A 24583-nucleotide genomic window follows, 5' to 3' on the forward strand; every position below is an offset into this window, starting at 1 on the left:
AAATTCCATTGGCTTATACTCTTTAAATAAAAAATATGTTTTAAAATAGTAAATAAGTAATGTTTAGAAATGTGGGGCTAGAGTCTCAGCTAGCATAAAGCATTTCTTTGTTAGCTATGCCATATTTTGCCAGCTGAGAAGATGGCTTATGACATCTTTTCACTTATTTTATCATGTGATGGAAATAGAAACAAATGAAATTAATGAGATTTTCAGATTTAGTCTCTAAATAAGTAAATTCAGGAAAGCAGATGTTTCAGAGTTTATGCCTGTTAAAGAATATTTTTAGGAAATACAATATTTTTACTTTCAGAGTGGTTCATAGTGCATTGCTTTTTAGTTGTTTTGTAGTTATTGAGATTGTAATTAATAATACATTTCCTAAATAAGGGGTGTTCTAAATGGATTAGCATATATAAATATATATTGGTTTTATATGCACATAAGTCTAGCAGCTCATCTTTAATAGAATTTTAAAAGGGAATAAACATTTTTATTTAGGGAGCAACAAACAGTAAATTAAAAAAGAAATAGCTTAATATTCAACCACAGAACTCTATCTGGCTTTGAAAAGGGTAGAGACTTCATATAACTGTTTCGGAGCTTAAACCAGGAGTAAGCAGAAGCGTGAGAAGGAAACATCCAAACGAGGGAAATTGTGTCATAATTCTGCACTGAAATGTCATATGCTTTTTTATAGGCCAGAGACATGTTATCACAAACAGAAGATATCTGTTTCTGCCTGATTTGGCAGATGTTATGCTTTTATGAGGATAAATAAGTGATATTACATAAACAGTGCAGAAAAAGTTTCAGTAAGAAATTATGATACGGCAATGTGGTATTTTGGTATAAAAATAATTATTAACAAAGTATCTGACCATGCTCACAACTCCTGCTTTTTTTTCAGGATAGTGTGTGGGATCTGCAGTGGCAGAGACAGAAAGAAGTTTTCAGACTAGAATACTGAATAAGGCCGTCATCAAAGGGTAGTTTCTCAATTTTATGTGGTCAGATCAAAGGCTGTGCTGGCCTTCTACAACCAAAGTACAATGTTTCCAAGGATCCTGGGAAAAGATCCCATGGACTTCTGCTGCACAGAGCTTGTGCTGCACCCTTCTTTGCAGGCTATTGTTTCCAGTGCTAGCTGGGTTAGCTAACCAGGGATGCTGGCACATGATAATGAAGTTATGTCTATTTTACTAGGTAGACAGGTGCTCTGAAGTTAGGATGTTATGGGATTACAGGAAGTTGGGGGGGGGGGTGTTAAGGCAAAACAGGTAATGAAAGAGTTTGATGTTAAAATTGATGAAACAGACTATCTAAATAGACTTGTTCAGAAATATGGGCAGGAAAGAAGACAATACACTGGGGTAAAGCAGCACTCAAGACAGATTGATCAGAAGGAGCAGAAAAAGATATAGTTAGAACTGAAGACTGAATAAATTCTCAAGCTGTTTAGTATTATTCTGGAAAAGTATGGCTGGCTGTGACAAGAGTGTTCTGAAGACTTAACAGAAGAAGGGTGATCAAGGTCACATCTGAGACACTAGAAAAACATTACATTGAAAATTTTTTGTGAACAGGAGAAGCAGATAAAAAGCCCCCCCAAACAGGGAGGAGGGAGATATCATATCACAGAAACAGGCTAGTTATATTTTTCAAATTTGAGTTAAATTTTGAATTTACCCTAAAATACACACAGACAATTTAAAAATTGTAAATAAAACTTAATGGAAAAGTATGTTAAATTTCTTCTACACTAAGAAATGCACTCTCTCAGAAATTTAATGTCTAAAATTACAGGTTCTATAGTTTCCTCTTTAACTTCCACACTGTGTTTGCTCAGTTCACCATCCAAAATAAGTTTTTGATTTTTTCAACATTGTAGATCCTGTCTGACAGATGCAAAGCTATATTCCTTTGGTTTTAGAAATAATTTTCAACAATAGAAAACAAAATTCAGATCCAAGAATGCTTTTTTTTTTTTTTTTTTAGCAATGCTGCCAAAAGCACAAAGAATGCAGTCAGCTACTTGGAAAGCAAAGTAACTCCCAGGGCACAGCTAGACAAAACTCTTCATAACATTCTCTTCTGTGGGTTTTCAGACATGTAGGACTGGCTGTCCGTTATTGACATTGCTGCCATTGCTCCGGACCAGAGGAACTACTGGGGGTATGCATCACACACACTTGGACCTTTGCTAACGCCATGTAAGTATCTTCCCATGTCCTCTGCTTTACTTGTCTTTGTGAGCACAATTATCCTTACAATTACAACCAGTAGTTTTGTTGCTTTTCTCAGGTGAGATCACTCTTTATGTCAGACTCACATAGTCTTTGTAGAACATAGACTTTTGAAGTACTTTTCTGAGCTGTCTAAAAAGGTCTGGGCATGTTGCTCATGATTTGGTGCATGAGGGGTTTTCATTCCTAGTAATGCCAATTTGTATGCTGTAGGTTTTTTTAAAAAAAATTCCTTTTATAAATACCTGTAATTTCCAGCTTTCTTTCAGCATGTTGACAAAATAACAAGTTAAGAAGAAACAATTACAATTTAATACAACTTCTAAAAAGCTCTCTCTAAAGTCCTTAATGTCAGGCTAGAATAAAAAAACTCTTAGGATGGTGAAGAGCAACAGTATGTAAAGAAATGTGTTGAAAATATAATCCCACTTCTTTAGAAGAAATATATCCTACTCTAGAATGCTATAGTCAGATCCAACAAGCAAATCTAAGGAGGATACACAAGATAATGAGGGACCCTTTGGAAGGCAGAAAATTGTGTCTTATTACTACATTGTTCCCTACTGTAGCATCTAAAACCCTTCAAATTATTTAAAATTAAAACTATTGCTCATCCTCTCCAGCATGTTAGAGAAAGAGCTTATATTTTTTTTCCTTAGATATGTTGCTAATTCCTGCAGTTATATTGTGTCTCATTGATGTTTACTTGTTAAATACACTAAGGATTAAATATAAAATGATCTGAAGTTTAAATTTTATTAATTTTATTAACTTAAAAATAACTTTATTTTAAAATTCTTAGCTATATGAAAGATTTTTCTCCAAGACTCCTTTCTTGGAGTTTCATGACTGTGTGATCTTTACAAGTTTACTTAAAGAAAGGTCTCCAACTTCATGCTTTCAAAAAAAAAAAAAATCACCCTTAAAAATTTTCTTGGTAGCTTGCTAAAGAAACAAAAAGCAAACAGCAAGAGGCTGTAATGATGTGTATGTGTCAATATGTATGTATATATAATTATAGTTTTAACTAAATATTTCTCTACTGTTTAGATTTGTGATATCATGTTTATGATAGAGACTTTTTCTAAAGGAATACTTCAACAGAAAGAAGAATGAATAGTTTTACTAAATCCAGTAAGATTCAGTATTTTATGACATTAATTTCATAACATATTTGTATACATGTGGTGGGGACTCAACCCTTTTTTTTTTTTTTATTAAAAAGCCTCATAATTCTAAGGGTAACAGTTATTGGTGAGATTATTATCATAGAAAAAAGGAGATTTTCCTTTGTAGCTATAACCATTCACATGATTCTGAGTTCCACTTCAGGATATGGCAGCCTCTACTATCTAGATAAATGCCACTTGGTCACGTGAAGGCATGTTCTAATTTATTTGAGATTATTTACACTGAGTTTCTTAATAATGTTCTGTCAATAGCTGCTGTGTAATTACTTCCTTTCCAGTTTCCAAACTATAAGGACTCTTATCTCTAACTGGCCATCCGGGTCACACATCTTTCTTGTTCCCTGAGTGGTAAGTGTAATCTCTTGAACTTGCTATATTTGATTCTGTTCTCTGCTTTAAACTTAAATTATATTGTTTTTAAGATACTTAAAAGAATGTTTCTTCTTGCCGTAGACATTTTTTGATTTTGGTATCAGGAACACTCTGAACCTTCCTGGTTAAAATAATATCTGAAGAAAAATCCCTTTAAGAGATTGCAGTAATTTCTCTTGCTGAAGAAAATTGCAGAGTCTCTGTAATGTGTCACACTGTGCTTCAGTTTCTGGATCAGCACATTTATGAAACTTCAGAGTTTTATATTCCTAAGAGCAGGATGGACTGGACGACATACTGGGCATTCATCATTTTTCAGGGGACTAGTACTGTGTCTATAGTCTTCCTGTTCTCTGTGACATTCCCCCTGGAAGTCTGTCCTTGGATCTGTGCACAATCATCTAGACAATTGAGGGTAGGGAATAGTTTCTGTGAGAGAAAGGCTTACATCAACTAGAAAGAGTTGACTAAAAGAAGAGTAGCTGCAGGCCTGTATAATTGTTACTAGTATGAAGAAAGTGGTCATTGTCTCTTTCAGAACAAAAATTTGGGAAAGAAGAATTTCTTGCAAACATTAGATATAATCTAATCGGTTAAAAAGATTAAGAACTCACCCTCATTAATTTTAAAAAATCTCATAAATTTTCTGAATTTTCCTTTTTGGCCCTACTACAGTTCCTATACAGAAATTTATTTTGAAAGGATCCATAAAGATGACCCCTGACAGATTCTATTGTACTCATTGCTGTATGTTGTTCCATAGCACAGTATCACCTTAATTTCTTTTTTTTTCCACATGATTTGAGTGATAAGAATATAAATTGTGCATAAAATCAGTACCCCATGTTTCTTAAGGGAATCATATATACATAAATATTGTGTGCAATTTTTCTCTGCTATTTCTGGAGTACCCCAAATTTATATGAGCTTAATTGCATTATTTTATTATTTGCATTTTATTTTGTTATTTAGTAAGCTCCTAGTTGGCATGAGAAATAATGAGAAGGCTTTCAGAATGCACATTAATGCAGGAGTTTTTTCTCTGGCTGACATTTCCTATAGACCTACTGTACAAGTGTCATCTGGGAAAATAATATTTGTCACAAATGTATTAGCATGAGGAGTAAAGTAGAAAAAGATTTTAAACAAAACCAAGTTGTTTTGTGTTTCTCTGTTATTTTTTTTTTTTTTAAATGGAAGAGCTATAAGTCTCACGCCATTGCTAGTATTGCAGAAATCATGGTAGAGATCACTTCATTACTGACCACTTGGGCAGTATGCGGCCAAAGCTTTGACAGAACATCAGTGCAAAGGGTCACATAATACTATGCAATTCTGTTTGAGCCTGGAGATTTGAAAGGAGGATCAGCCATGAAATAAGAGGTCTTTTCCCATGCTCCATCATCTCACTGAGATTTAAATAAAACATTGGGAAGTGAAACAAGTTGAGAGTTCTTTGGAGAATGTAAGGAACAAACTGAGTAAGCAAGGAATCACTGCTTTGGCACCAGCAAGGCACTTGTCAGCCAGTCTTTCTGAGCAAACACCTTCCTGCAAAACAGCTGATAGGCAATACAGTCATCCTTATGACAAAATACTCTTAAGAAGTAACTTTAGAATGTTTATTTTTGTACCTGGCAGCTTGTATGTCTCTGTAAATTGCCACAACACTGTTAAACATGAAATCCACCAGCAACGGTCTCTTCAAATTCCCACCCCAGTCATCAGCTGTTGCTCTATCGTCAGTGGAAGAAAATTGTCTAGAAATCAAGTTGCTATTGTCAGTCCAGCTCTTTCTATGGAGACTATCAGACCTAGGAACTTTTCCTATGTCAGATGTCTTTTGTGGTGAATCTGAAAGAAATTGTCAGTGTAGCGTGAAACAAATACTGCTGCATCCAAAGTCATAGCAGAATCAGGATTTTACAATGATTAAGATTTCTACAGCCAAAAGAGAAATGCCCCAGCTTCCGGGTGTCTTTTTATTCAGAATGAACACAAATTGTTTTATTTTGAATGGAGATGATCCAAACTGCACATAAATAATCCTGCTTTCAAATTATCCAAATCAGACACCAGTAAACCAGCTCTGTTGCCAAGAAAATACCTTTCTTCTCTCTCGTCTCTTTCTCTTGCTTTTAGTCCAGTCTCTTTTCCTTCCTCTGCTCAGCTTTTGATCCGCGAAGTCCCTCAGCTCAAAAGACCTAGCCTTCAGTTTGATGTTTCAAAACCTTGCCTGGCCTCAGACAAATGGGTGTAACAGCTCAGCCTCTTCTAGGGGGTTAGAGATGAAATAGTGTCCAGTGGAGCCCAGATTTCCTCCAATCCCCTTCTATCCAAACAGAGCACTTAACCTATACAGTCACCTGAATGACGAGGCCCTTTACGTTTAGCACCTTCTCTGGATAGTTTAATATGAAGTAATTCCATTAATGTTTCATACTCTTGTTTCATTAATTTTTTGCAGGAAGAATGTATTATTAAATGTTCAGTCCCTTCTCTCTTATCAGTTCAATTAAGGTACAGGAGGTACATCCACAAAGATGTCCTCCAGCAAAACTGGAATTAACGTCTGATATTTTGAGGATTAAGAAGGCTGGGAAAACCACAGAAAACAAAAGGTTTTCAAGTTCCTCTTATATATAACATGCAAAGGAAAAAAAAAAAAAAAGTGCAGTTACTCTTTTATTAAAGAAAAATATTTTAACTTGTTGTAATTGTAAATTGTAAATGTGACATAAAATCCCCTCTTTAAAATAAGTATGTTTCTTGTTTAGGTCCTTTCCCAAGTGTATTCAGCCTTTGCTTCCCATGAAAACCTTTGTCTCTTCTCTCAAAGCATAAGCCCTTCTCTCCACTTCTTGCTAGTTTTCTTTGTTCCCTTCACATTTCCACCTAACTATATTAAAATTCCAGTGTTGCTACCTAATTGTTCCAGTTCAGTCATTTTTAATGCAGATTATTACCACTATTTATTTACTTAAGACTTCCTATGACTGATTTAACTGCATGAATGGTGTATTTCTAACAAACACCATGTCTGTCTCGTTCTAAATATTTGTGTGTGATGTAGTTCATTCTACTCACCACAGTTCAGTTGACTTTATAGTTAGATGATGCAGTTAGAATGACCAGCCCACCTCAGCATGAGAAAGCAGTTTTAAAACATTGATAGTTCTATAAAATGATAGTCTACTGCATATGGTAGTTATGGTAGATCCAAGATTGCCAGGAATAGGATTCTCCCTATGATGGGTGGTAGAGAGACTTGAACAGGGACCCGACAGCAAAAAGTGCTCCAAAAGCCCTTTAAAAAAAGCAAGGTTCATGAAAAAGACAGTTTCACTAAGTCTTACTGCATATAATGCAGCTAGGTAGTGGTACCAACTGCTTGAGTGTCTCATGCAGGCTGTGCATGAGCAGAATAATTCTGTCCCAACAAACCCTCACATCAATCTCCTGCACAAAGGTAACTTCAGTCAGGATTGTGCCATCTACAGCCTTTCACCAAAGCTATAAGGCAGGTTGTCAGAGTTCTCCAGAATTGATTCCTTCTGTTCATGCCAGGACTCCAGAAACCTCAAATTCTCTCCAGTCGCCCCCACTTCCCTACATGTCATGCACGGTTCTTTTCTCTATCCCTCCTTCATCCTATAGAGCGCAAGCAAAGATGTAGAGTATTTTGTTTTGAGTTTTTTTAATATGCTGTGCCTAATGAGAGCCTATATTCCTGTGTGTATGTTACAGAGTGTTCTGTGTAATGCCAATCATTCCTTTGACTTTATTGCCATACTCGGGAAAAAGTTTCTGATTAATGAATCTTTTTACCCATGTGAGCAAAAACCGAAGAGATACCATTTAAACCCAGTGAGTTGTGGAGGCAGGCAGAGTGTTGTTTATGTGTTTGACTGACTTACAGCTTGTTACACAACTGAAATAGTGAAGGAATATTTTTGCTTTACCTTTTAATAGAGCACTGTGCGGTACAATATTTTCATCTACTGAAAATGTTTTTTATAAAGTAAGGATAATGCATGTATATTTAAAAAAAAATCCCGCTTGCATAAGCCTGTACGTCAATGACATAGTTGGAAGTACTTTATGAAACAATGTATTAACTCAGTAAAATACAAATGAAAACTGTATATTAATTGTTTTATATGCCCTCCTGTACTCATGTTTTATTAACTTTTTAATATTACAATGTATCATGCTAGCATGTGATACTCTTCCAAATAAGGTACTATTTTTGGTTTATGAAAATAAATGAGCATTTCAGATTAGCATTTTGATTTTGCATGAAAGCACATAATGTTTTTTCTTGTATTCCCTGATTGTTTCAAGGGCATTGTATCATACCATAAAGCTGAAGACTCTCATCTTTCTTCAGATAAAGTTGCTAATTACTTTTAATTTTACATGATATTTAAAGATTTTAAAATTTATTATTACTATCAGTACCAAATCCTAACATCATTCAGAGTAGTAAGACACTCAATAACTTTTTTTTTTTTAATGTTTCTGTTAGAAAGTACGGTGATGACATACTCCACCGCCGCCTCATTCTCTTCCCTGACTAGAATTTTATCAGAGTACAAATGTTAGGAAGCTCAATGAAAATACAGTTTAATGCACCCAGTTAAATTGCCTGAGAGGAAACAGTGAATACAGCTTTTTTAAAGCCTTTCCCCTCAGGCCATTAACTAAGAAACTGGTCACTAACTGCTAGTAACAAACCATTTTGGAGGGATTATTGCTATTACCAGTATTCAGTGGTTTATGGCTACATTTTGTTAAAGACATTAGCTACTGTAACATGGATGGGCCAACAGTATTGGAAAAATCATTCTTTTCCCTTGTGATTAACAACAGTTTTTCTTCCAGTCTAGATGTCTTGAATAGTGGGTTCATTATTTGTCATATCTCTCAATGCTGTAAAAAAGGCTTTTCATTATGGCCAGGATTCAAATGAAAAGAGTGAAACTATAATACTGACTTCTGGGAAAGTATGAGTCATGTCGAACCACCACACGTAGACTAGATTGCAACATTTCCAAGAATTTTAGCTGCCACTGAGAACTGGTTGACAGAACAATATACAGTAGCTTTCCCTTCCTGTGATCAGCTGTTTCTTGGTGAAGGCATCAGCACTGCTGAAGAAATAAACAAGGTTATATATTCATTTTATATAACAATGTAGTGTAAGTTTAGGTGTAAAAAAAGGAGTTTGATCAGTATGTTTCTAGCAATCTACAGTTAGTTCCATTTCCTAATTATTACAATTTACGTAATCTATAGTATTAGCAAAGGTGGGTCAGCCTTAGTTGTAATGGAAAGTGCAGAATCGTAGGAAGTTCAGTGTGCTTAATTAGAAAAAGTTCTGTGGAGCTCCAAAAATCTTTCTTTTATTCTTTTTTAAAGAAACTCCATCTAAGAAGATATTCTGACAGCTTAGTTGTATAAATGATATTGTTGAGTTAGAATACAGATTACAAACACATTATTTGCATGGCAAATGTGTTTTTCACTCTATTCTATCCCTCTCCATCTTTTATTTTTTTTTTTTTTTTTAAAATGTAGATCAGAACATATCATTATCTATGCTTCTTAGTGAACCTGACTTTTCTTGAGAAATTTACATCTTTCTCTCATTTTCTGTTAAGGTTTCTTACCCTGTTTTCTCACCTAAAGAATTATAATGAGGTAGAGTGAATGAGATCTATGGGGAAAGCAGTGGACCTAGAGACTAAAGGTAAAAGGATGATTGATGGTATGAAATTACCATAAAAGTACAATCAGGATCAGATTTTAAAATGAATTTTTAAGCAGCCTAAGAGATACACTTTGATTTGTAGTCTGGTGGAATAGATAATGTCTCATTCAGTGGATAAAGTTTCTCACTGTGTGACTTGAGCTTTTTCTGATCTTTCTGACTGGGAGTAAAATGGAACCAAAGCAGAAAGTGGTTTTTAATGCTGAAAATATCAAACACAATATTCTTAATGTCAAAACCTAGGCATAGCAGGTGAGAAAAGAAAAATAAATATAAGAAAATCATAGTGTTGGTATTTTTGTATAAGACACTATCTTCTTAAGGACCCTCTTGATCTATAAAAATATTTTAAACATAAGTAAGGAAAGGGTCAGATCTTTATGTTGATATGAAAAAACCCCAAATCTTTAAACAATTTAAGATTTAAGTATTTGTGAATTTGTTAAAATAATCAGCAAACCTACCAAAATATTCAAATACAAGACAAATACTATAATTTATGTCTATTTGAGCAATACATAACGTAAGTCTTGTGATCTTTATATAACTAACAACTATTTACAGTGCATTCAGACAGTCAATTAAAACAGAGCTTAGTGGGTATTTAAGAGTGTAAACTATTCTGTGAAATTATTCCTATATAATTGCATCAAATATTAAAATAAATTTAGGAAAGTTTTAAGTTGAAATTAGGACATTTTTATCTTTCATGTGAAGCAACTAATTGGCTGTGTAGGATTGACATTAGAAATGATTATGTTGTCGACGGGCTTTTTCTTTTTCTTTGAACAAAATTCTTGCAACTGTGAGTTCTTGTTTTTTTTCTCCCCCCACTCTCTAGTTTTATTTATTTAATTTAGAGGAGTTAAATATGATGGTAATATTTTAAAATAGGGGTTCTTTTTTGTAAGCTAATTCACTCTTCTTTCATGTAAAAGGAAATTTATGATTAATTTACTTTCTACTATATAAGTAATAAAGAAGGATGTGTATACCATTTATGGTATAACCTCAAAGGATTTCTTTTATTATATGGATCCTTATTATATGGTTGGATATTGTGATATTAAAATTAGAGACAATATTTTAAAATAGTTTAGCATTTTAAAAAAATCCTAAGATTTCCAACAGTTGCTTCTTATGACAGTTTTCATTTTTTTCCCTCCTACTGACAGTTCCCATAATGACTTTAATCATATAGTCTGGAAATGGAGCAGGTTACTGAACAGCAACAAACTCACTGGTCAATGTCGGTGTCACTTTTCTGGGAGCAGGACTTTTTGAGCATCAAGGAACTAATTTTAACAGCCTGCTGGAAAAGTGTTAAGTGCATTAACTCCCTGTCAATCACATTTTTAGCATGATGGCCAAATTATTATTATTTGGCTCGAGACATTCTATTGAAACTTATTTGTATGGTATTCTTATCTGTGTACCTTATGTGACTAATGATGATTGTTTATGGAGAGGTGCCTGTCCAATTATTTTTGAAGGAACACAAGAATGCAGAATGACTGGAAGCATCAGGTTTTTGCCAGAGAATGCCTCAGGTAAGAAGAGAATGGCTAGAGGCTATAAGGAATCACAAGAGACAAGTCAGAGTCGTAAATTGGGAAACTGACATATCTCATCTAATATACTTGCTAACTAGGCCTTTAAAAACCTTGACATTTAACTAAGTTTGTGGAAAAGTTATAGATTTTGTCCTTTTCTATTGGCTATAACTCATTAATATGATGAACTGAGGTGTTTATAATCATTACCAGCATTAGCAAACTAGCATATGGGATCATTTAGACATCCAGTTAAGCACCTAACAACTGCTCAGTTGTTTATGTAGGTTGTGCCTTTTTCAAAGTCAAGTCAGTCAAAAATGATATTGCAAGTTATTTACCCTTTTGGTACTTCAGTGTGTGAAATGGGATGAAAGAATGCTGGTATTCAGCTGAGGCATTTAAATAATGCTTTGGAAGCCCTGGCCTGCTTAGAACAGACTGCAGTCTTTACTGTAAAATGGAAATTTCTGAGGGTTTCAAGAAAGAAAAGGTAGTATAAAAACAAACTTTGCAGTGAATGCTGCCTATTAACTCAAATCCATTTAAATACATTAGGGACTTAACTTTTTTTTTTTTGTGAAAATAAACTTTGTCTTTACCCATTAACATTTCAGTGATAAGATGTACTGTGTAATTAAATACATACACTGCCCTGATTCTGATCTTGTGTATACAGATTTTTATATGAGTGAAAAAATCTAATTTCTGTGTAAAAAAACCAAACCAATAAAAAATCAAGCCATAGAATTCTCTGAAACGAACAACAAAAGGAACTCATTGCAGTATGAAAAGTGGAGATGATCACAAAGAAAAAGCAAGAGGAGGCACTATAGCGCAATAGCTAGAGAACGGTACGTTTTAATTTCTGAATAGCTCTCCTGTCTAAAGAATTAATTTACAACAATATACTTCGCAAGCAAGCATTTTTATGCTTAGGAATTGCTATAATTATTCCAGAAAGCAGGGAAAATGTGAAGGGAGCTAGTCAATGGGGCCAGGGGGAAGCTATTAGGGATTGTTTTCCCAGGGCAGGAAACTGAAATTCAGTAGGAAATGGCATTTTGACAAGCACTTTGTATTTCCAACCAAAATGGAATCTTGCTCATTTAGTGCAACTGGAAAACAGTTAATTGAGGCAAACCCCCCACCTTAATCTTATATGTGAGAAACTGTATTGACTTTTATAGGATTTGAGTTAACTCTTCCAGCACTAAGAATTCATTACTTTTACCTAATATACTTTGGAACATGAATAAGTTATACTGTAGCACAGTAGGAAAGAAAATGACTACTACTGCTCAGGTTGTGTGACGTTTTCCATGCTACCCCCATTTTCAGCAGCTCATAACTTTCTGAAAACTTCTGGTTGCCGGGTGAAATTTTCATAGTTCAGCTCTCTGTTGGGTGAAAATTATTTTTTGAAAGTTTGAGGGACTCATTCCGTTATTTCTGGATACATGTGAATAAGAACATGTAGCCCATCAGGCAAACGTTCTTGTTTCTTCTGCACTATCCTGTCGTTCAAATGGAGAGTGAAAAAGGGATCATTTTATGTGAATTTGTTAACTGCAAATGAATAATTGCATCTTTGCATTTGAGTAGTCTAGTTACTTTTGAAAATAATGAAAATCTTAGAGGAATTTCCATTTTTGTCCAGTGTGCTGCTGAATTCCTTAAGCAATTTGTCTTCAGCACATTTTTCATTTGATAGCCACACAAACTTGTTAAATATAAGTGTTCTTTAGCTGTTCATTTATGATCAACAATTTCTTGGCAGTATTGTGACTGGTCTAATATTGCTGAAGACTGTATGTTGGGTCATACTCAAGTAAGACTTCAGATGTGGTGAAATGAAATCACAATGTTACAGTAGGTGTAGTCTCCTTGAAATGCTACATTCCATCATGAATCCAATCTCTCAGAGAAACACGTTCAGCTGGCGTGTTAATTTTCTTCCAATTACACTGGAAGGCATTTTCCAGTTAAAGAAATAAGCGCAAGCGATTTTGAAAAGACATTTATGCTTGCAGAAAATAAAATCTGACTGTTCCAACTGTTTGTCCCACCCTCTTCAGCTGAGGAATTCAGTTCCACAGGTATTCTGGTAGGAACTTTCACAGAGGTAGCAGACTCCTAAATATTAGCATTTGCACCAGAAACTCGCCTACAAATTATTCCCAGCCAGTGAAGAAATAGTAAGCACATGATCTCACTCAATATCCACAGAAAAGCAGTAAAATATTTTAACAAGCTGCCTGCAGGTAATCTGCAGGACAAGAATGATTGTAAAATGATTTGGTATATAAATGCTTTAGGTAAGAAAGGAAATAATTCCTATCTCAAGAGGCTGAAAATTAGGCGAGCAGTCAAGGCAGACAGGCAAACCATGCATGAACATATATATATAAGTGTTTGTGGGTGTTACTGTTCCCTTTAAAGTTCCCTTACCTTTTTTTGTGAAAAGAACATGAGAGGTGTGTGAAGATAACTGTGAAATCTTCAGACAGTATGTTCCCCAATCTACAGATACTGTGTTTAAAGAACAAGAATTTTGCTATGAAGAGCAATGTAGAGCAGTAAATACACATTATATAGGCCTCTTATTTTTGCTGTATTGGTCTCTGTCACTGAATATTCTGAAAAGTCCATGGCAGATCTCAAAACTTGTTCTCACTTTCTTCTGTCAGAGAATATTTTTCCTATTACTAGTAACTCAACTAGTAACATGAGGAACTCAACATGAGAAACTCCTGTTTCTTGTTCCGTATAATTCCTCCATCTTCTCCTAGGTCATGTGGGCAGGAGAAGACAGGAAATGGCAGGTATCCCAGACATACTTTGCTGTGCTGTTTACATCATTATAATAACGTATCATCGTTCTTCATAGACCTCCCCTAATTCTTGATTAGATCTTTTCCAGACATCATTCTCATTCATTAGCCTGAAGTTAATCTTATTATTCTATTTTGGTGTCATTCAGTTGGTGTTTTATTTATCCTTTCAGGTAAGTTCTTCTGGTGTCGCTTCCATATAAATCAGCAGGCATTATAAAGTGTTGTTAGCACTGTCTTTTAGTAGATGTTCAGAATCAAAAATCTCTCTGAAAACAAAAGGTCTAAGCATTAACTCTCCACCTGCCACAATCTGTTTCTCATTGGTAAAATAGTTTTCTTTGCCAGTAGAGGCATTACTGTCATAACCAGCCCCTCCCTGAGAACCTTTAGGTCATGCAGATACTACCAATATTCTTAGAGGGGCTCTAACAGATAACCTAGGGCAAATTGCCTCTTCTTGTTTTAACTTTCTGCTCTTGGTTTAATACTTCAGCAAATGGGTAGCAGAATAGAACATTTTGGTGGGCATCAGTCCACAGGGCAAAATCTTAGCATAAACATTTTCACATCAGCCTCTTAAAATAATATGCTAGTCTGGGAAACTAAGCAGCTGAGAAACAGTCACAGAACCTGATCCGCTGCCCCAACAAGACACACAACAGAACAGAGGGATGAAATGCTGCAAATTACACCAGGGCTTGTAGGACAAGCGATGTACGCTTGGATTTTCTTAGTTCCAAGTGCAGCGAGGCTGCTTTATCTTACAAACTTAATGACACTTCAGCTCTGTAGATGGGGTCGTTAATTTAAATAAAATGACTAAATAAAGTTGCATAAGGGAAATATTGACTACATTCACTAGAAATAAACCCTTCTGAAGAGACAACATGGAACAGTGGACATCTTCCCTTCAGAATGAAAAAAAAGGATGAGGAAGAGTTGCTTTCTTTCCTCCTTGACAGAATTAAACATCTTAACAGATGATGCTTAATTGATAAATTTGGACAAGAGATTGGGAAAACTGTTTGTTTTAAAATTCTGAATGTAATCTCCCTTTCTGCATTTACAAAGCAAATGTATAAACAGAATAGAGGAAAAATAATATTCCAGTTTCTGTCAATTCTTTCTTTGCATTTGGATTAATTCTGTAAAATACATCTCCATAAATGAGAATGGCTTGTTGCATCTTTCCCTGGGAAGTCATGTGAACCGCACAATGCCACGTCTTTATGCTGGGTCTAAACTTGCAGTTAGTCTTTTCTGTAATGCTGTAGTCTAAAATCTCAGTCCCCAACTTGACCAAAATTCTAGCGCCAGCCCCAAGCTACATTGCTTAAATAATATATCTTGTTTCAGTATTATTTTATAGCTCTTATATCCTGCTTTCTATTGGTTAATTGATAGGAATAAGTGGGTAGAAGTTAATTATTTGGAGTAATAGCAGCAGTAAATTAAAAAAGAGATATGAAATGGTTTTGCTTCAGTATGAGATACTGCGTTATTGTGAAGGTCATTGAAGTTAGCAAGGGAAGTTAATACAAGATGCATACAGTATATGAGGTAAATTTGTAAGAGCATTTTCTGGAAAGGTGTACGTATAAGTCTTCCAGTAGAAAGTATTGTTAATAAAACAACAGCTCAGTACATTCAAACCCTATGAGTGTCTAAGTGCTCTAAATGCATTGGGCTGCCTGTGTTGTTTTCAGATTTGCTGTTCTGTTCAGCATGCAGGCTTAGCACTGTGCGTGTAATAGCTGCTGACTTCAGTGGGGCCTTTAATCCTACACATGAGTATATCTCTTTCTGCTTTACAATTCCAAAATTTATTTAATAAGATCTGAGACATGTGCATCACTGGACATGAATGGAATAATTATAGAGAAGGGACTGGAGAAGTACATGGAACATTCATATTTTTAGCAAAACAACACTTGTGGATACACTTTATAACTAGTACTCTTACACTTACATTTTCTTGTCTTACTAGGGTATATGGGAAGAGAACAACAGAGTGTATGTAACCTGTTCTGTATAAGTCTTCCTTAATTCTGTCATAAATGAACATTTAAGAGTGAGGAATGGAGACTCATCAGCCATGGCACCCCTCCTGGCGTTGTGACTGCCTCTCCAACCTCCATGCATGGGTAGAGCTGTGTGTTGATGCTGTGGCATGGGAGAATGGAGAGACAGTGCTGGAAGCTGGATTAAGCTCTGTGCCTCCCACCCCCTTTCCCAACAATGCCTCTTTTGTGCCACTGTGCTATGTCTTTCAGTATCTTGGGTAGGGAAAGAGGGAGAGTCCTACGGAGCCTCAGAACTGTGAATCTGGTGCAGGGAGAAGTGTATGAAGGCACAGATGGGTGGTTCAAGGTGGAACTAGAGATGAGATGGAGGGTGAGAATTGAAGGAGGAAGAGAAGACAAAGCCTTTCGACCTGCTAACCAAAAGAAAAAAAGGAACCTCTTTTGTAGTAAAGCGTCATAACCAGGCAGTAGGCAACAGGTAACCTAATACGCCTTTCCCATAGGAAATTTCTGTGGTCTGAGGTTCCAGATAGTTTGTTTTGATACATGATACATATGTCAGTTATTATCATATGGCTTGATCTTGACCCTCTTGAGTCAGTGAGCACTTTTGCTCACTTTTGTTCTGTAAACCCAAAGCATTAACATTCTGTTAAGCAGCTAATCCCATCCATTAAAAAAAGTGTGGCATTTGTCTCATCTCATATATGCGGTCCTTGTGTAGGGGGAATTAACGTGACCAAGGGGTGATAGCACCCAGTTTGGTTCCATTCCTGACTGGTGGGACTCTTGTCACTAGTTTGCAGGACAAGCTTATTCTAATTACATAACATTCAGTGTCTTAGTTTCCTCATCTGTAGGACTTGGATAATAACTTTCATTTTATTTGTAAATAGATAAGAGCACTTTAGAGAAATAGATGTTATTGTTTTTAATTGAATCAATTATGCCTGAATCCCAAGGTATTTACTAAATCTAGGAAACACCTTTCACTGGGTGAATGAGGCCGCTGGGCTAGACAGCGAATGAAACCATTAACTTAATCTACTTCTCTTTTTTCTTCCTTCTTCTTCTGCGGTACACCTGGTACTGTTGTGCTTGAGAAATCTAGGCTTGGCCATCTAAAGTAACTGTTGAACAGAATTGTTTATAAATAACACACAAGCATCGTTGAAGTATCCAACACAAGACACATCCAACTCCCCTTATTCTGTTCCTTATCTCAGTGCATTCTTGGCACATGTGCAAGTAATCTGTCTGGTTTACAAGAGGGTACATCATCTGATTTTACTGGTGAAAACAGTTTTAATAGCCTTCCTTTCTGAAAATAACTCTGAAACTCTGACATCTCCATTATGTTCATGTCCATTTTACTGAACTCATGTTCTTCCAACAGCCTGTTATGTTTTCCCTCCATTTGTTCATTTATTGCTAATAAAGCAGCCCCAAGAGTCACTTTAGCTGTGTCCCAAATTATCTTTAGTTGCATCAACAGTATTATTTAGATCAGAGTAATACTTAATTACTTGTGCAATTTTATTTTTATCAACACTTAAGTGATTCTTTAAAAGGCAGTTGTTATAGCTTCAGAATTTTTCCATCAGCATTTCTGTCTGCAGTCTTTGAGATACAAATGCCAGATACTCAGTATACCTGGCTGTAGAAGGTAGCATTTATTTTCACTATTGATTAAGAGTAAATGATTTCTCAGAAAAGAATTGGAAGTAGCATACATCACTTTTTTCCCCTAGCAGAGGTTGCTTTCAGCAATATCAGGGAAAGGGTACCATTTACTATCCTTAAAAATTGCTTACCCATTGCAGGTTTAATTGTAACAATCTTCTGGTAATTGAAACCTTCTGTTATAGCTAACCTAATCTGAATTTAGATAGGTTAGCATAAACTGCTCAGACCAATGTGTAGTTGATGTTAAAAAGCACAGATTAATTTTAGGAAAACATCTGGCCTCAGTTTTCCTTTAAACGATTTTATTTACCATTCACTCTTTAATAACTATTGTTTTCATAAGTATTATTTGCAGCTTAGAATCTCCCCTGCCCCCTAGTTTACATTTTTCTAAAACTATCTCAAAAAGATAAAAAAAAAAGACATTCCCACCTCCATACTGTCAAGAAACCATCTGTTACCCATTTCCCAGGATGATCAACACTAGCAAAGAAGGGAGACGATTTTTAAAGCACATGGTCTTGCCCTGTATCAGGCTTATCAGTAAATGTTCGCCAACCTCCATCTGTCATGAAACACACTTATCCCCAGTTATCAATGAAGAACTGAAGTAGAAGAAAACAATTTACTCCATCTTATACTGAAGAGTTATGATAGAACTAGGACAGAGCCTGAATTCCCTGATCTTGGTAGAAGACTTTAGCAACACATCACACAAAATTGTTAACTGGTAAGATATAAATTTGGTAATTAATAATGGCTCCATTATTATATGAGGAGAAAAAGAACAATTTGTCTTACTTTTGTATTACACTTCTTGTTTTACACGTCTTTAAAAGTGTCTCTTAAATTGCATATGTTTTGGGGTGTCTGATTGTATTAGGGTTGATTTTTGGGGGGACAGGCATTTTCTGGAATACTTAGAGGCTGATGGAAAAGTGATTTTCAACCCAACAGCTTTAAGAGTGGCAGGTGCCAGTGTGTCTCTGCTTTCCATAGCCTGTTTGCAACTATCACTAAGAGTTTGTAGATCTATTGGAAGGATGGAGCTGGAGAAGAAGCGTTTGATGGCTGTGAAGCAATTTGTGTTGGATTATTTCTGGGTAAAAATATGCTTCCCTTGTCTATTGCTGCTAGTACCCTTCATTGGATTCTGGGGATTGCGACTAATTAAAATAAGAAACAGGTAGTCATTTTTTAAAATTAATGATAAGTCTATAAATAAAACATAACCTGACTGCAAAGTCATTATTTTGGGGAATTACTGTGTTGCCATATTCATTGCAGCATATGATAACAACTACATGTTTGTAAATGTCTCTTATTAGTTCATTGGCATGGTCATCCTCCCAGGCAAATTTTAAGACTTTGTAAGTTTTTGTCCTAAATTTTCAAATTATAATCCAGGTTTTAAAATTGACCATTAAACTGCTGATGCATTGCCTATGGTAAATATAAACAAACTTACAAGAAAATGACCATTTTCTTTGTTAAAGGTAGCTGGCAGATTAATGGGATATCACTATTATTACCTTAATGGAGGACAGAACATTTAGGTCAGAAATTTGTCAAAAATTGTGGGCCAAATTCTCCCGTGTCACTATTGACAGGTAGATGAGCACTGTAACACCTATGATGAGAACCAGCATACAAGATGTTCTGATTGTTAGACAGGGTCGCTTGGAGTAGAACTTTTGTCTGGTTCTTAGAAAGATGCAAACAGCTCTCACTGAAAGCATTTTTGGGCTTAGCTCTTCTTGCTCTTAGCTCTTCTGTGTTTTTCTGACTGTTCTTATAGTGAGGCCTGTTTTTGAGGGTAGTTGAGAAAAGCCACTGACAACAGCAGATTCTTTCATCATGTTGGTCTTTCTGTCCTCTGACAAGGTTGACAGCAACTAAATACGCAATGGCTCTAAATCTTGTGAAATGATTAGCCAAAGTCTATCATAATTCATATACTCCTAAAGACTGAGAAGTGTTCTACCTATCTGGGGTGCCTTTCCAGATTTAATTCAAGTTACTCTTTGGGTTAGCCTAACTGAAATAGAACAGCCAATTTGCAAATGAAAAAAACCACCCCAACATATATGCCATTTTTAAACGTTTGTAGGCCTATACTTGCTGAAAGCTTAACTTTGAAGATCACAAAGGATCAGAATATATGAACATCACCTTTATAACAAATGTTAATAAAAACTTAGAAAAAAGTGAACTGCAGCTCCTGTATTCCCTATTGCTTTCTGCCCAATCTAAATACAATTTTTTCTTGTCTTTGTAGAGCCACGAGATGAATAAAAAGCTGCAGCAAGTTTCTTTTGTTTCACACTAAAATGGAGCAGTTAGCAACAGGTAACTACAGTCAAATGACCATAGTTTTTCTTAGCATGCATTTTACAATTGGAAAGAAAGGCCATAAGTAACTTTTAAAATCCACATGTAATACTGCACAACTTTGGTACTTTAACTGTTTGCTTTTTCTATCTGACTTATGAGGTATTTAAAAGATTTCACTGGTGTTCGTTGCCATGAGGCTAAGCACACTGAAGATTTCTCTGCAGAATTGACACTTAATGTTTTAGTGTTGCACAACAGCAGAGTCAAATTAACACTTCTGGCTTCTGCATCCAAAAGCCATGATACCAAACAAGTGTAGAAGTAGACTTTGCAGAGCATATTTTTGTCTCCCTTACACTGGAGTAAAGCAAACACTTCCATGATTTATTGTGTGAGAATTCTCCTCGTTTCTTCAGACATGTGGGGTAATTTGGGGAAAGCAGTGCAAGTTAACCAGAACTTCAGTAGAGCTAACCTGCAGCCATGTTATTGAGTAGTCACGTTAACAACTGATGCGTTCACTGAAATTCTGGCAAATGTCTTTCTGATGGCTATTTGGAGTGAGAAGGGCTTCTGACTACCTTTTTTTTTTTTTTTTCCCCACCCAATGAAATGTATGCTACAAACTTGTGTTGCGGCAATATTTAAGAAAACGAGCAAAACTTTTTAAAGGAAAAACACAAAATGGACTTAAATTACATGATTTGAAGATCCTTTTGCCTAGGCTATTTGTCACCCTCACATCAATTTTCATCTGATGAATCCTTGGGGAAGGCAAAGAGATACCAGCCCAGCACGGTGAGTGCTCTGATAGTCCTGTAGTCATTCAGCGCACTGCCCCATGAGGCTGTTGTGACCTGAGACCCGAAGTGTCATTTTAAATCATCAGGCACAGGTATGTGAGTATCACTAGGCCAGATCCATTTCAGGAATCATTTTACTGCAGTCAGTGAACAGACAAGGATGGTGAATGTTGATATTTGATTGTAGTTTACACTTTAATGCAATGAACACTTTTTCATGTGAATGAGTAACATTTTTAATGTGAAGAGGTCACTGTGTAATCCCATTTTTATTTCATACTTATTGCCATATGTTGTATATTTTGTTCTTTTAAATAGTGTTAATATTCTCTTTGACTGTATTATATACAATAGCACATCTGCCTTTTGATTTATAAAATATGCTTATGAGACTAAAAGCGTGGATGGTATTAAAATACATTAGACTAATACAGCCACTGTCAATTAAAAGATTCCTCCAAAAATGCAGTTTATGGGCTCAACAAAGTCTCTTCAAAAAGATCAGCCCTTGAAGCTTCTGGGGGAACAATCTGGGGCTTTTTTAGTCAGCAGGGAGCTGAACTCTGAGCTCTCACTGCTCAGCACAATTCATAGCTGCCTAAATAGCTTTATAATTCAAGAATTTCATCTCATCTGAAGTGTCAAAGTAGAATACAAATAGAGAAGTGACCTTTAATCAGTAACTCAAACCATAAAGCTCACGTATTTGGAAACAATCTGGAAGCAACTGCAAGCTTCCTTGTGAGCAATCCCACCACAGCAAGCAAGCAAGCACATCCTGTACTACATGAAGAGACATCAGATTTAGCTCAGCTTGAATGCATTGCAGGGTGGACATGAATCTCCAAAAGGAAAATTTGTGTTTTTCGTTGCCAAATAAATGTATGAAGAAAAACACTCTTGGCTCCTGATATTATTATTTGTCCATCAAAAATAGCCAAAATCCTAGTTCGCACACATTTCCAGCAAAAATATGTCTTTTCCATCAGGTGTATTTTACCAGAAGCCATTTCCTCATAATAAAACCCCAAAACTCTAGCAATCATTAGAGTGTTTGTTGTGTCTCTAAAATGCACTAACCAGCAATAGCTTCAACATGGGCTTCAACGTGGGTTTTACTGATTTTCATTTCAATAAAAGAGTTATTTTTTTAAAATAAATTTTTTTATTAAGAAGAAAGCAAATTCCTTTAATGAAAAGATTGACAAAGATCCCGTTCAACTAATGCAACACAAATGAAATAAAAATTATAATAAGTGAAGAGGAAAATTTCTATTAATTTTCAAGACACAGTTCTCACAAACCAGATATACACAAAATAATCCTTTGTAGCTGTTGCTTAAAGATACCCCTGGCTCCAAAAAATCTCTGTATCCTGGACCAAAGTATGCATGCAGTGTCTGGTAGCTTTATTATACTTAAAAAGAAAGAAAACTACAGAAGGATGTGCAGTGTAGTATGACTAGGAGAAAAGAGATTTTTAGATTTTTCTGTGTTTTCTCTGTGAGGCTGTGTTGGCAGTGTTCATATTAATTTAATTTTGTGCCTGTGTTTCTTCAGTAAATATTCAGTCCTGCTGTAACAGATGAGTTGGGATTGCGCTGGCAGAAGCTTCCGCTTTCATTTTTACATTCTGCTGTTGGTCATTTCAGGCAGCATTCAAGGAATGTGCATATTAAAAGAAAAGGCACTTCAAGCACATAGCTGCTCTTGCTTCTCGCTGCTGTATGAGGGGCGCCTTCATTTACATCACTGGAATGTAGAAGTAGTTTCAGAAGACTAAGATGAGGCCCATGAGGCCTGAGTCCTCGCAGGCTCACAGCCACATCTAGTTATTCATCAATGCCAACGAGTTCTGTGTGCAGAGAGAGGCTCAGGGAGGACACGCTTCCACCGTATAGACCCGGGTAAAAGACAGCTAAACAGTAAGACTCATATTGTGCCAATCAAGGGTACAATAAATAAAAAGAACTCCTCTGTAATACACATCTTCCTGTGAACATTTCTAATGGGTACTACCTTCATTAAGTATCTTTTGAGTTTTGTTTAAAGAAAGGAGGCCCGTGGGCTGCAAGAGCAACTGCTGATTGCCATACTGCTGTAGATGAACAAATCCTGTCTACTGGCTATATAAATGCTTACTGAATACAAGTGCTATCCACAAGATCCAGAGTCACAAAACTGTACTTGAAAAAGAATACACAAGCCTGAGCACAGGTTAACATCAATGTTTGGATCCATTAGCAGATAGGATGTTTGCCCAAGAGAATATTTGAGCATTTCTTTTTGTCTTGAACCAGAACAAGGAGGCAGCATTTCTAAATTTGCTACTAAATTCCCCCAAACCTCAGCGAGAAAAGATTTTGAACAATTCAACATAATATAACAATATAGAAGCAATCTATAAAAATAAAATAAGATAATGCAAATAAATTTTAACCTTTTTTTTTAAAAGTATCAACAATTTGAAGGTAATTACTGGAACTGTGAGAATGTTGACATCCAGAAGGGCTGTGCAGCTAGATCTGAGAAAAGTAAAGTAAAGATATAGCTGAGTAATATGCAAAATACAGCCTCATTACCTACAGCTGTTCTCCTTCCACTGGAAGTAGTAACAAAGTAGAACCCATCTTTTCATGACAACATTTCTTTTAATGTCAGTTAAATTGAGAAGACTCCAGTTTCTCAATGGAGTTTCTTCTGCCAAAAACACACACACACAATCCTCATAAAAATCAATATTAAAATGTGAGGAACCAATCTTAAAAGACCCCTACAAAAAACATGGATGCCCAGTTCCACATTTTATTGCATGGTAAACCGCTGCTAGAGTTTCTCAGGAGGAATCATCAATATAGCCCCAAGAGACCAAATGACATCTTTGTGACTGGCTATTTATCTCTATCTCACTTATGTCAGGAAAATTTGTACTAAAAGCATAACAAATGATTCTTGAATTTGTAATATCTAATTCATGTGATATAACTAACTGCTCAGTGATATATTAATGTCAATCTCAGTTAAACTGGTCCAATTTTGTTTCAGTTCCTACCAGAAATGAATGTCACCCTTACAAACTGTATTCATTTTGAATGCATTGAGTATAACGCAGTACAATGTTACCATCCAAAACCAATTTACGATGCTTTTAGTATATATGTGTGTTAGTATGTTAACCTGTACCAGCCCTTTAGCCAGTGAGGAATTAAACCACTAAGGTTAATAAAAGCAGATTTTAAAAGCTTTTTTCTTCAGCTATATCAGCCTAAGAACAGAGGATGAAGCTGTGAACCTTTTTTTTAAGTGGGGGCAGTTGCTCATACAGTGCAGTAAAATAGAGAAGAACATTGCAGTTTGAGAAAGAAAGGGGAGGAAAAATGGTCAAAGCAAATTTTATTGAAGAAGAATAAGCAAGAAAAGGCCTGAAATGACCATATTCTTGCTGGCCCTTTTATGTAATTCTGGTTTATATGTGATTACAGAGTTGTGTCATAAAATGAATAAAGAACACACACTTGGAAGAGTAGTTCCTTTCTGAGGGAAGGGAAAGGGAAATGTATCCTGTGCAGGGCATACAGGGGAGATGGATGTAGGCGAGGAATGAGGAACACCTGCAGAGAAGAAAGTGGGAGCCATGAAGAAGAACTCAGAGGCTTAAAAAGAGACTGTAAGACATGTAGCATAAAAGACGGGAAAAAGAAATCTTAGGGGGACAGGACAGGCCAAAGACTAAAAATGGAGGACACGGTTTAGAAGAAGGAGGAA

At 35.8% G+C, this 24583-nt stretch overlaps 1 protein-coding gene and 1 long non-coding RNA gene across 2 annotated transcripts in view; one reads left to right on the plus strand and one right to left on the minus strand.

The window, feature by feature from the left end:
• TTC29 (tetratricopeptide repeat domain 29) overlaps positions 1 to 24583 on the minus strand; it is a 231430-nt gene that overhangs the window by 164039 nt on the left and 42808 nt on the right. The gene's annotated exons all lie outside the window — the stretch shown is intronic.
• Positions 1834 to 21242, plus strand: LOC141942230 (uncharacterized). The gene is made up of 4 exons (XR_012628573.1): positions 1834 to 2213; positions 3715 to 3784; positions 19960 to 20030; positions 20665 to 21242. It is a non-coding gene; the product is annotated as an uncharacterized LOC141942230 (long non-coding RNA).

This window comes from Strix uralensis, chromosome 4, assembly GCF_047716275.1.
Source record: "Strix uralensis isolate ZFMK-TIS-50842 chromosome 4, bStrUra1, whole genome shotgun sequence".
NCBI classification, from domain to species: Eukaryota; Metazoa; Chordata; class Aves; order Strigiformes; family Strigidae; genus Strix; species Strix uralensis.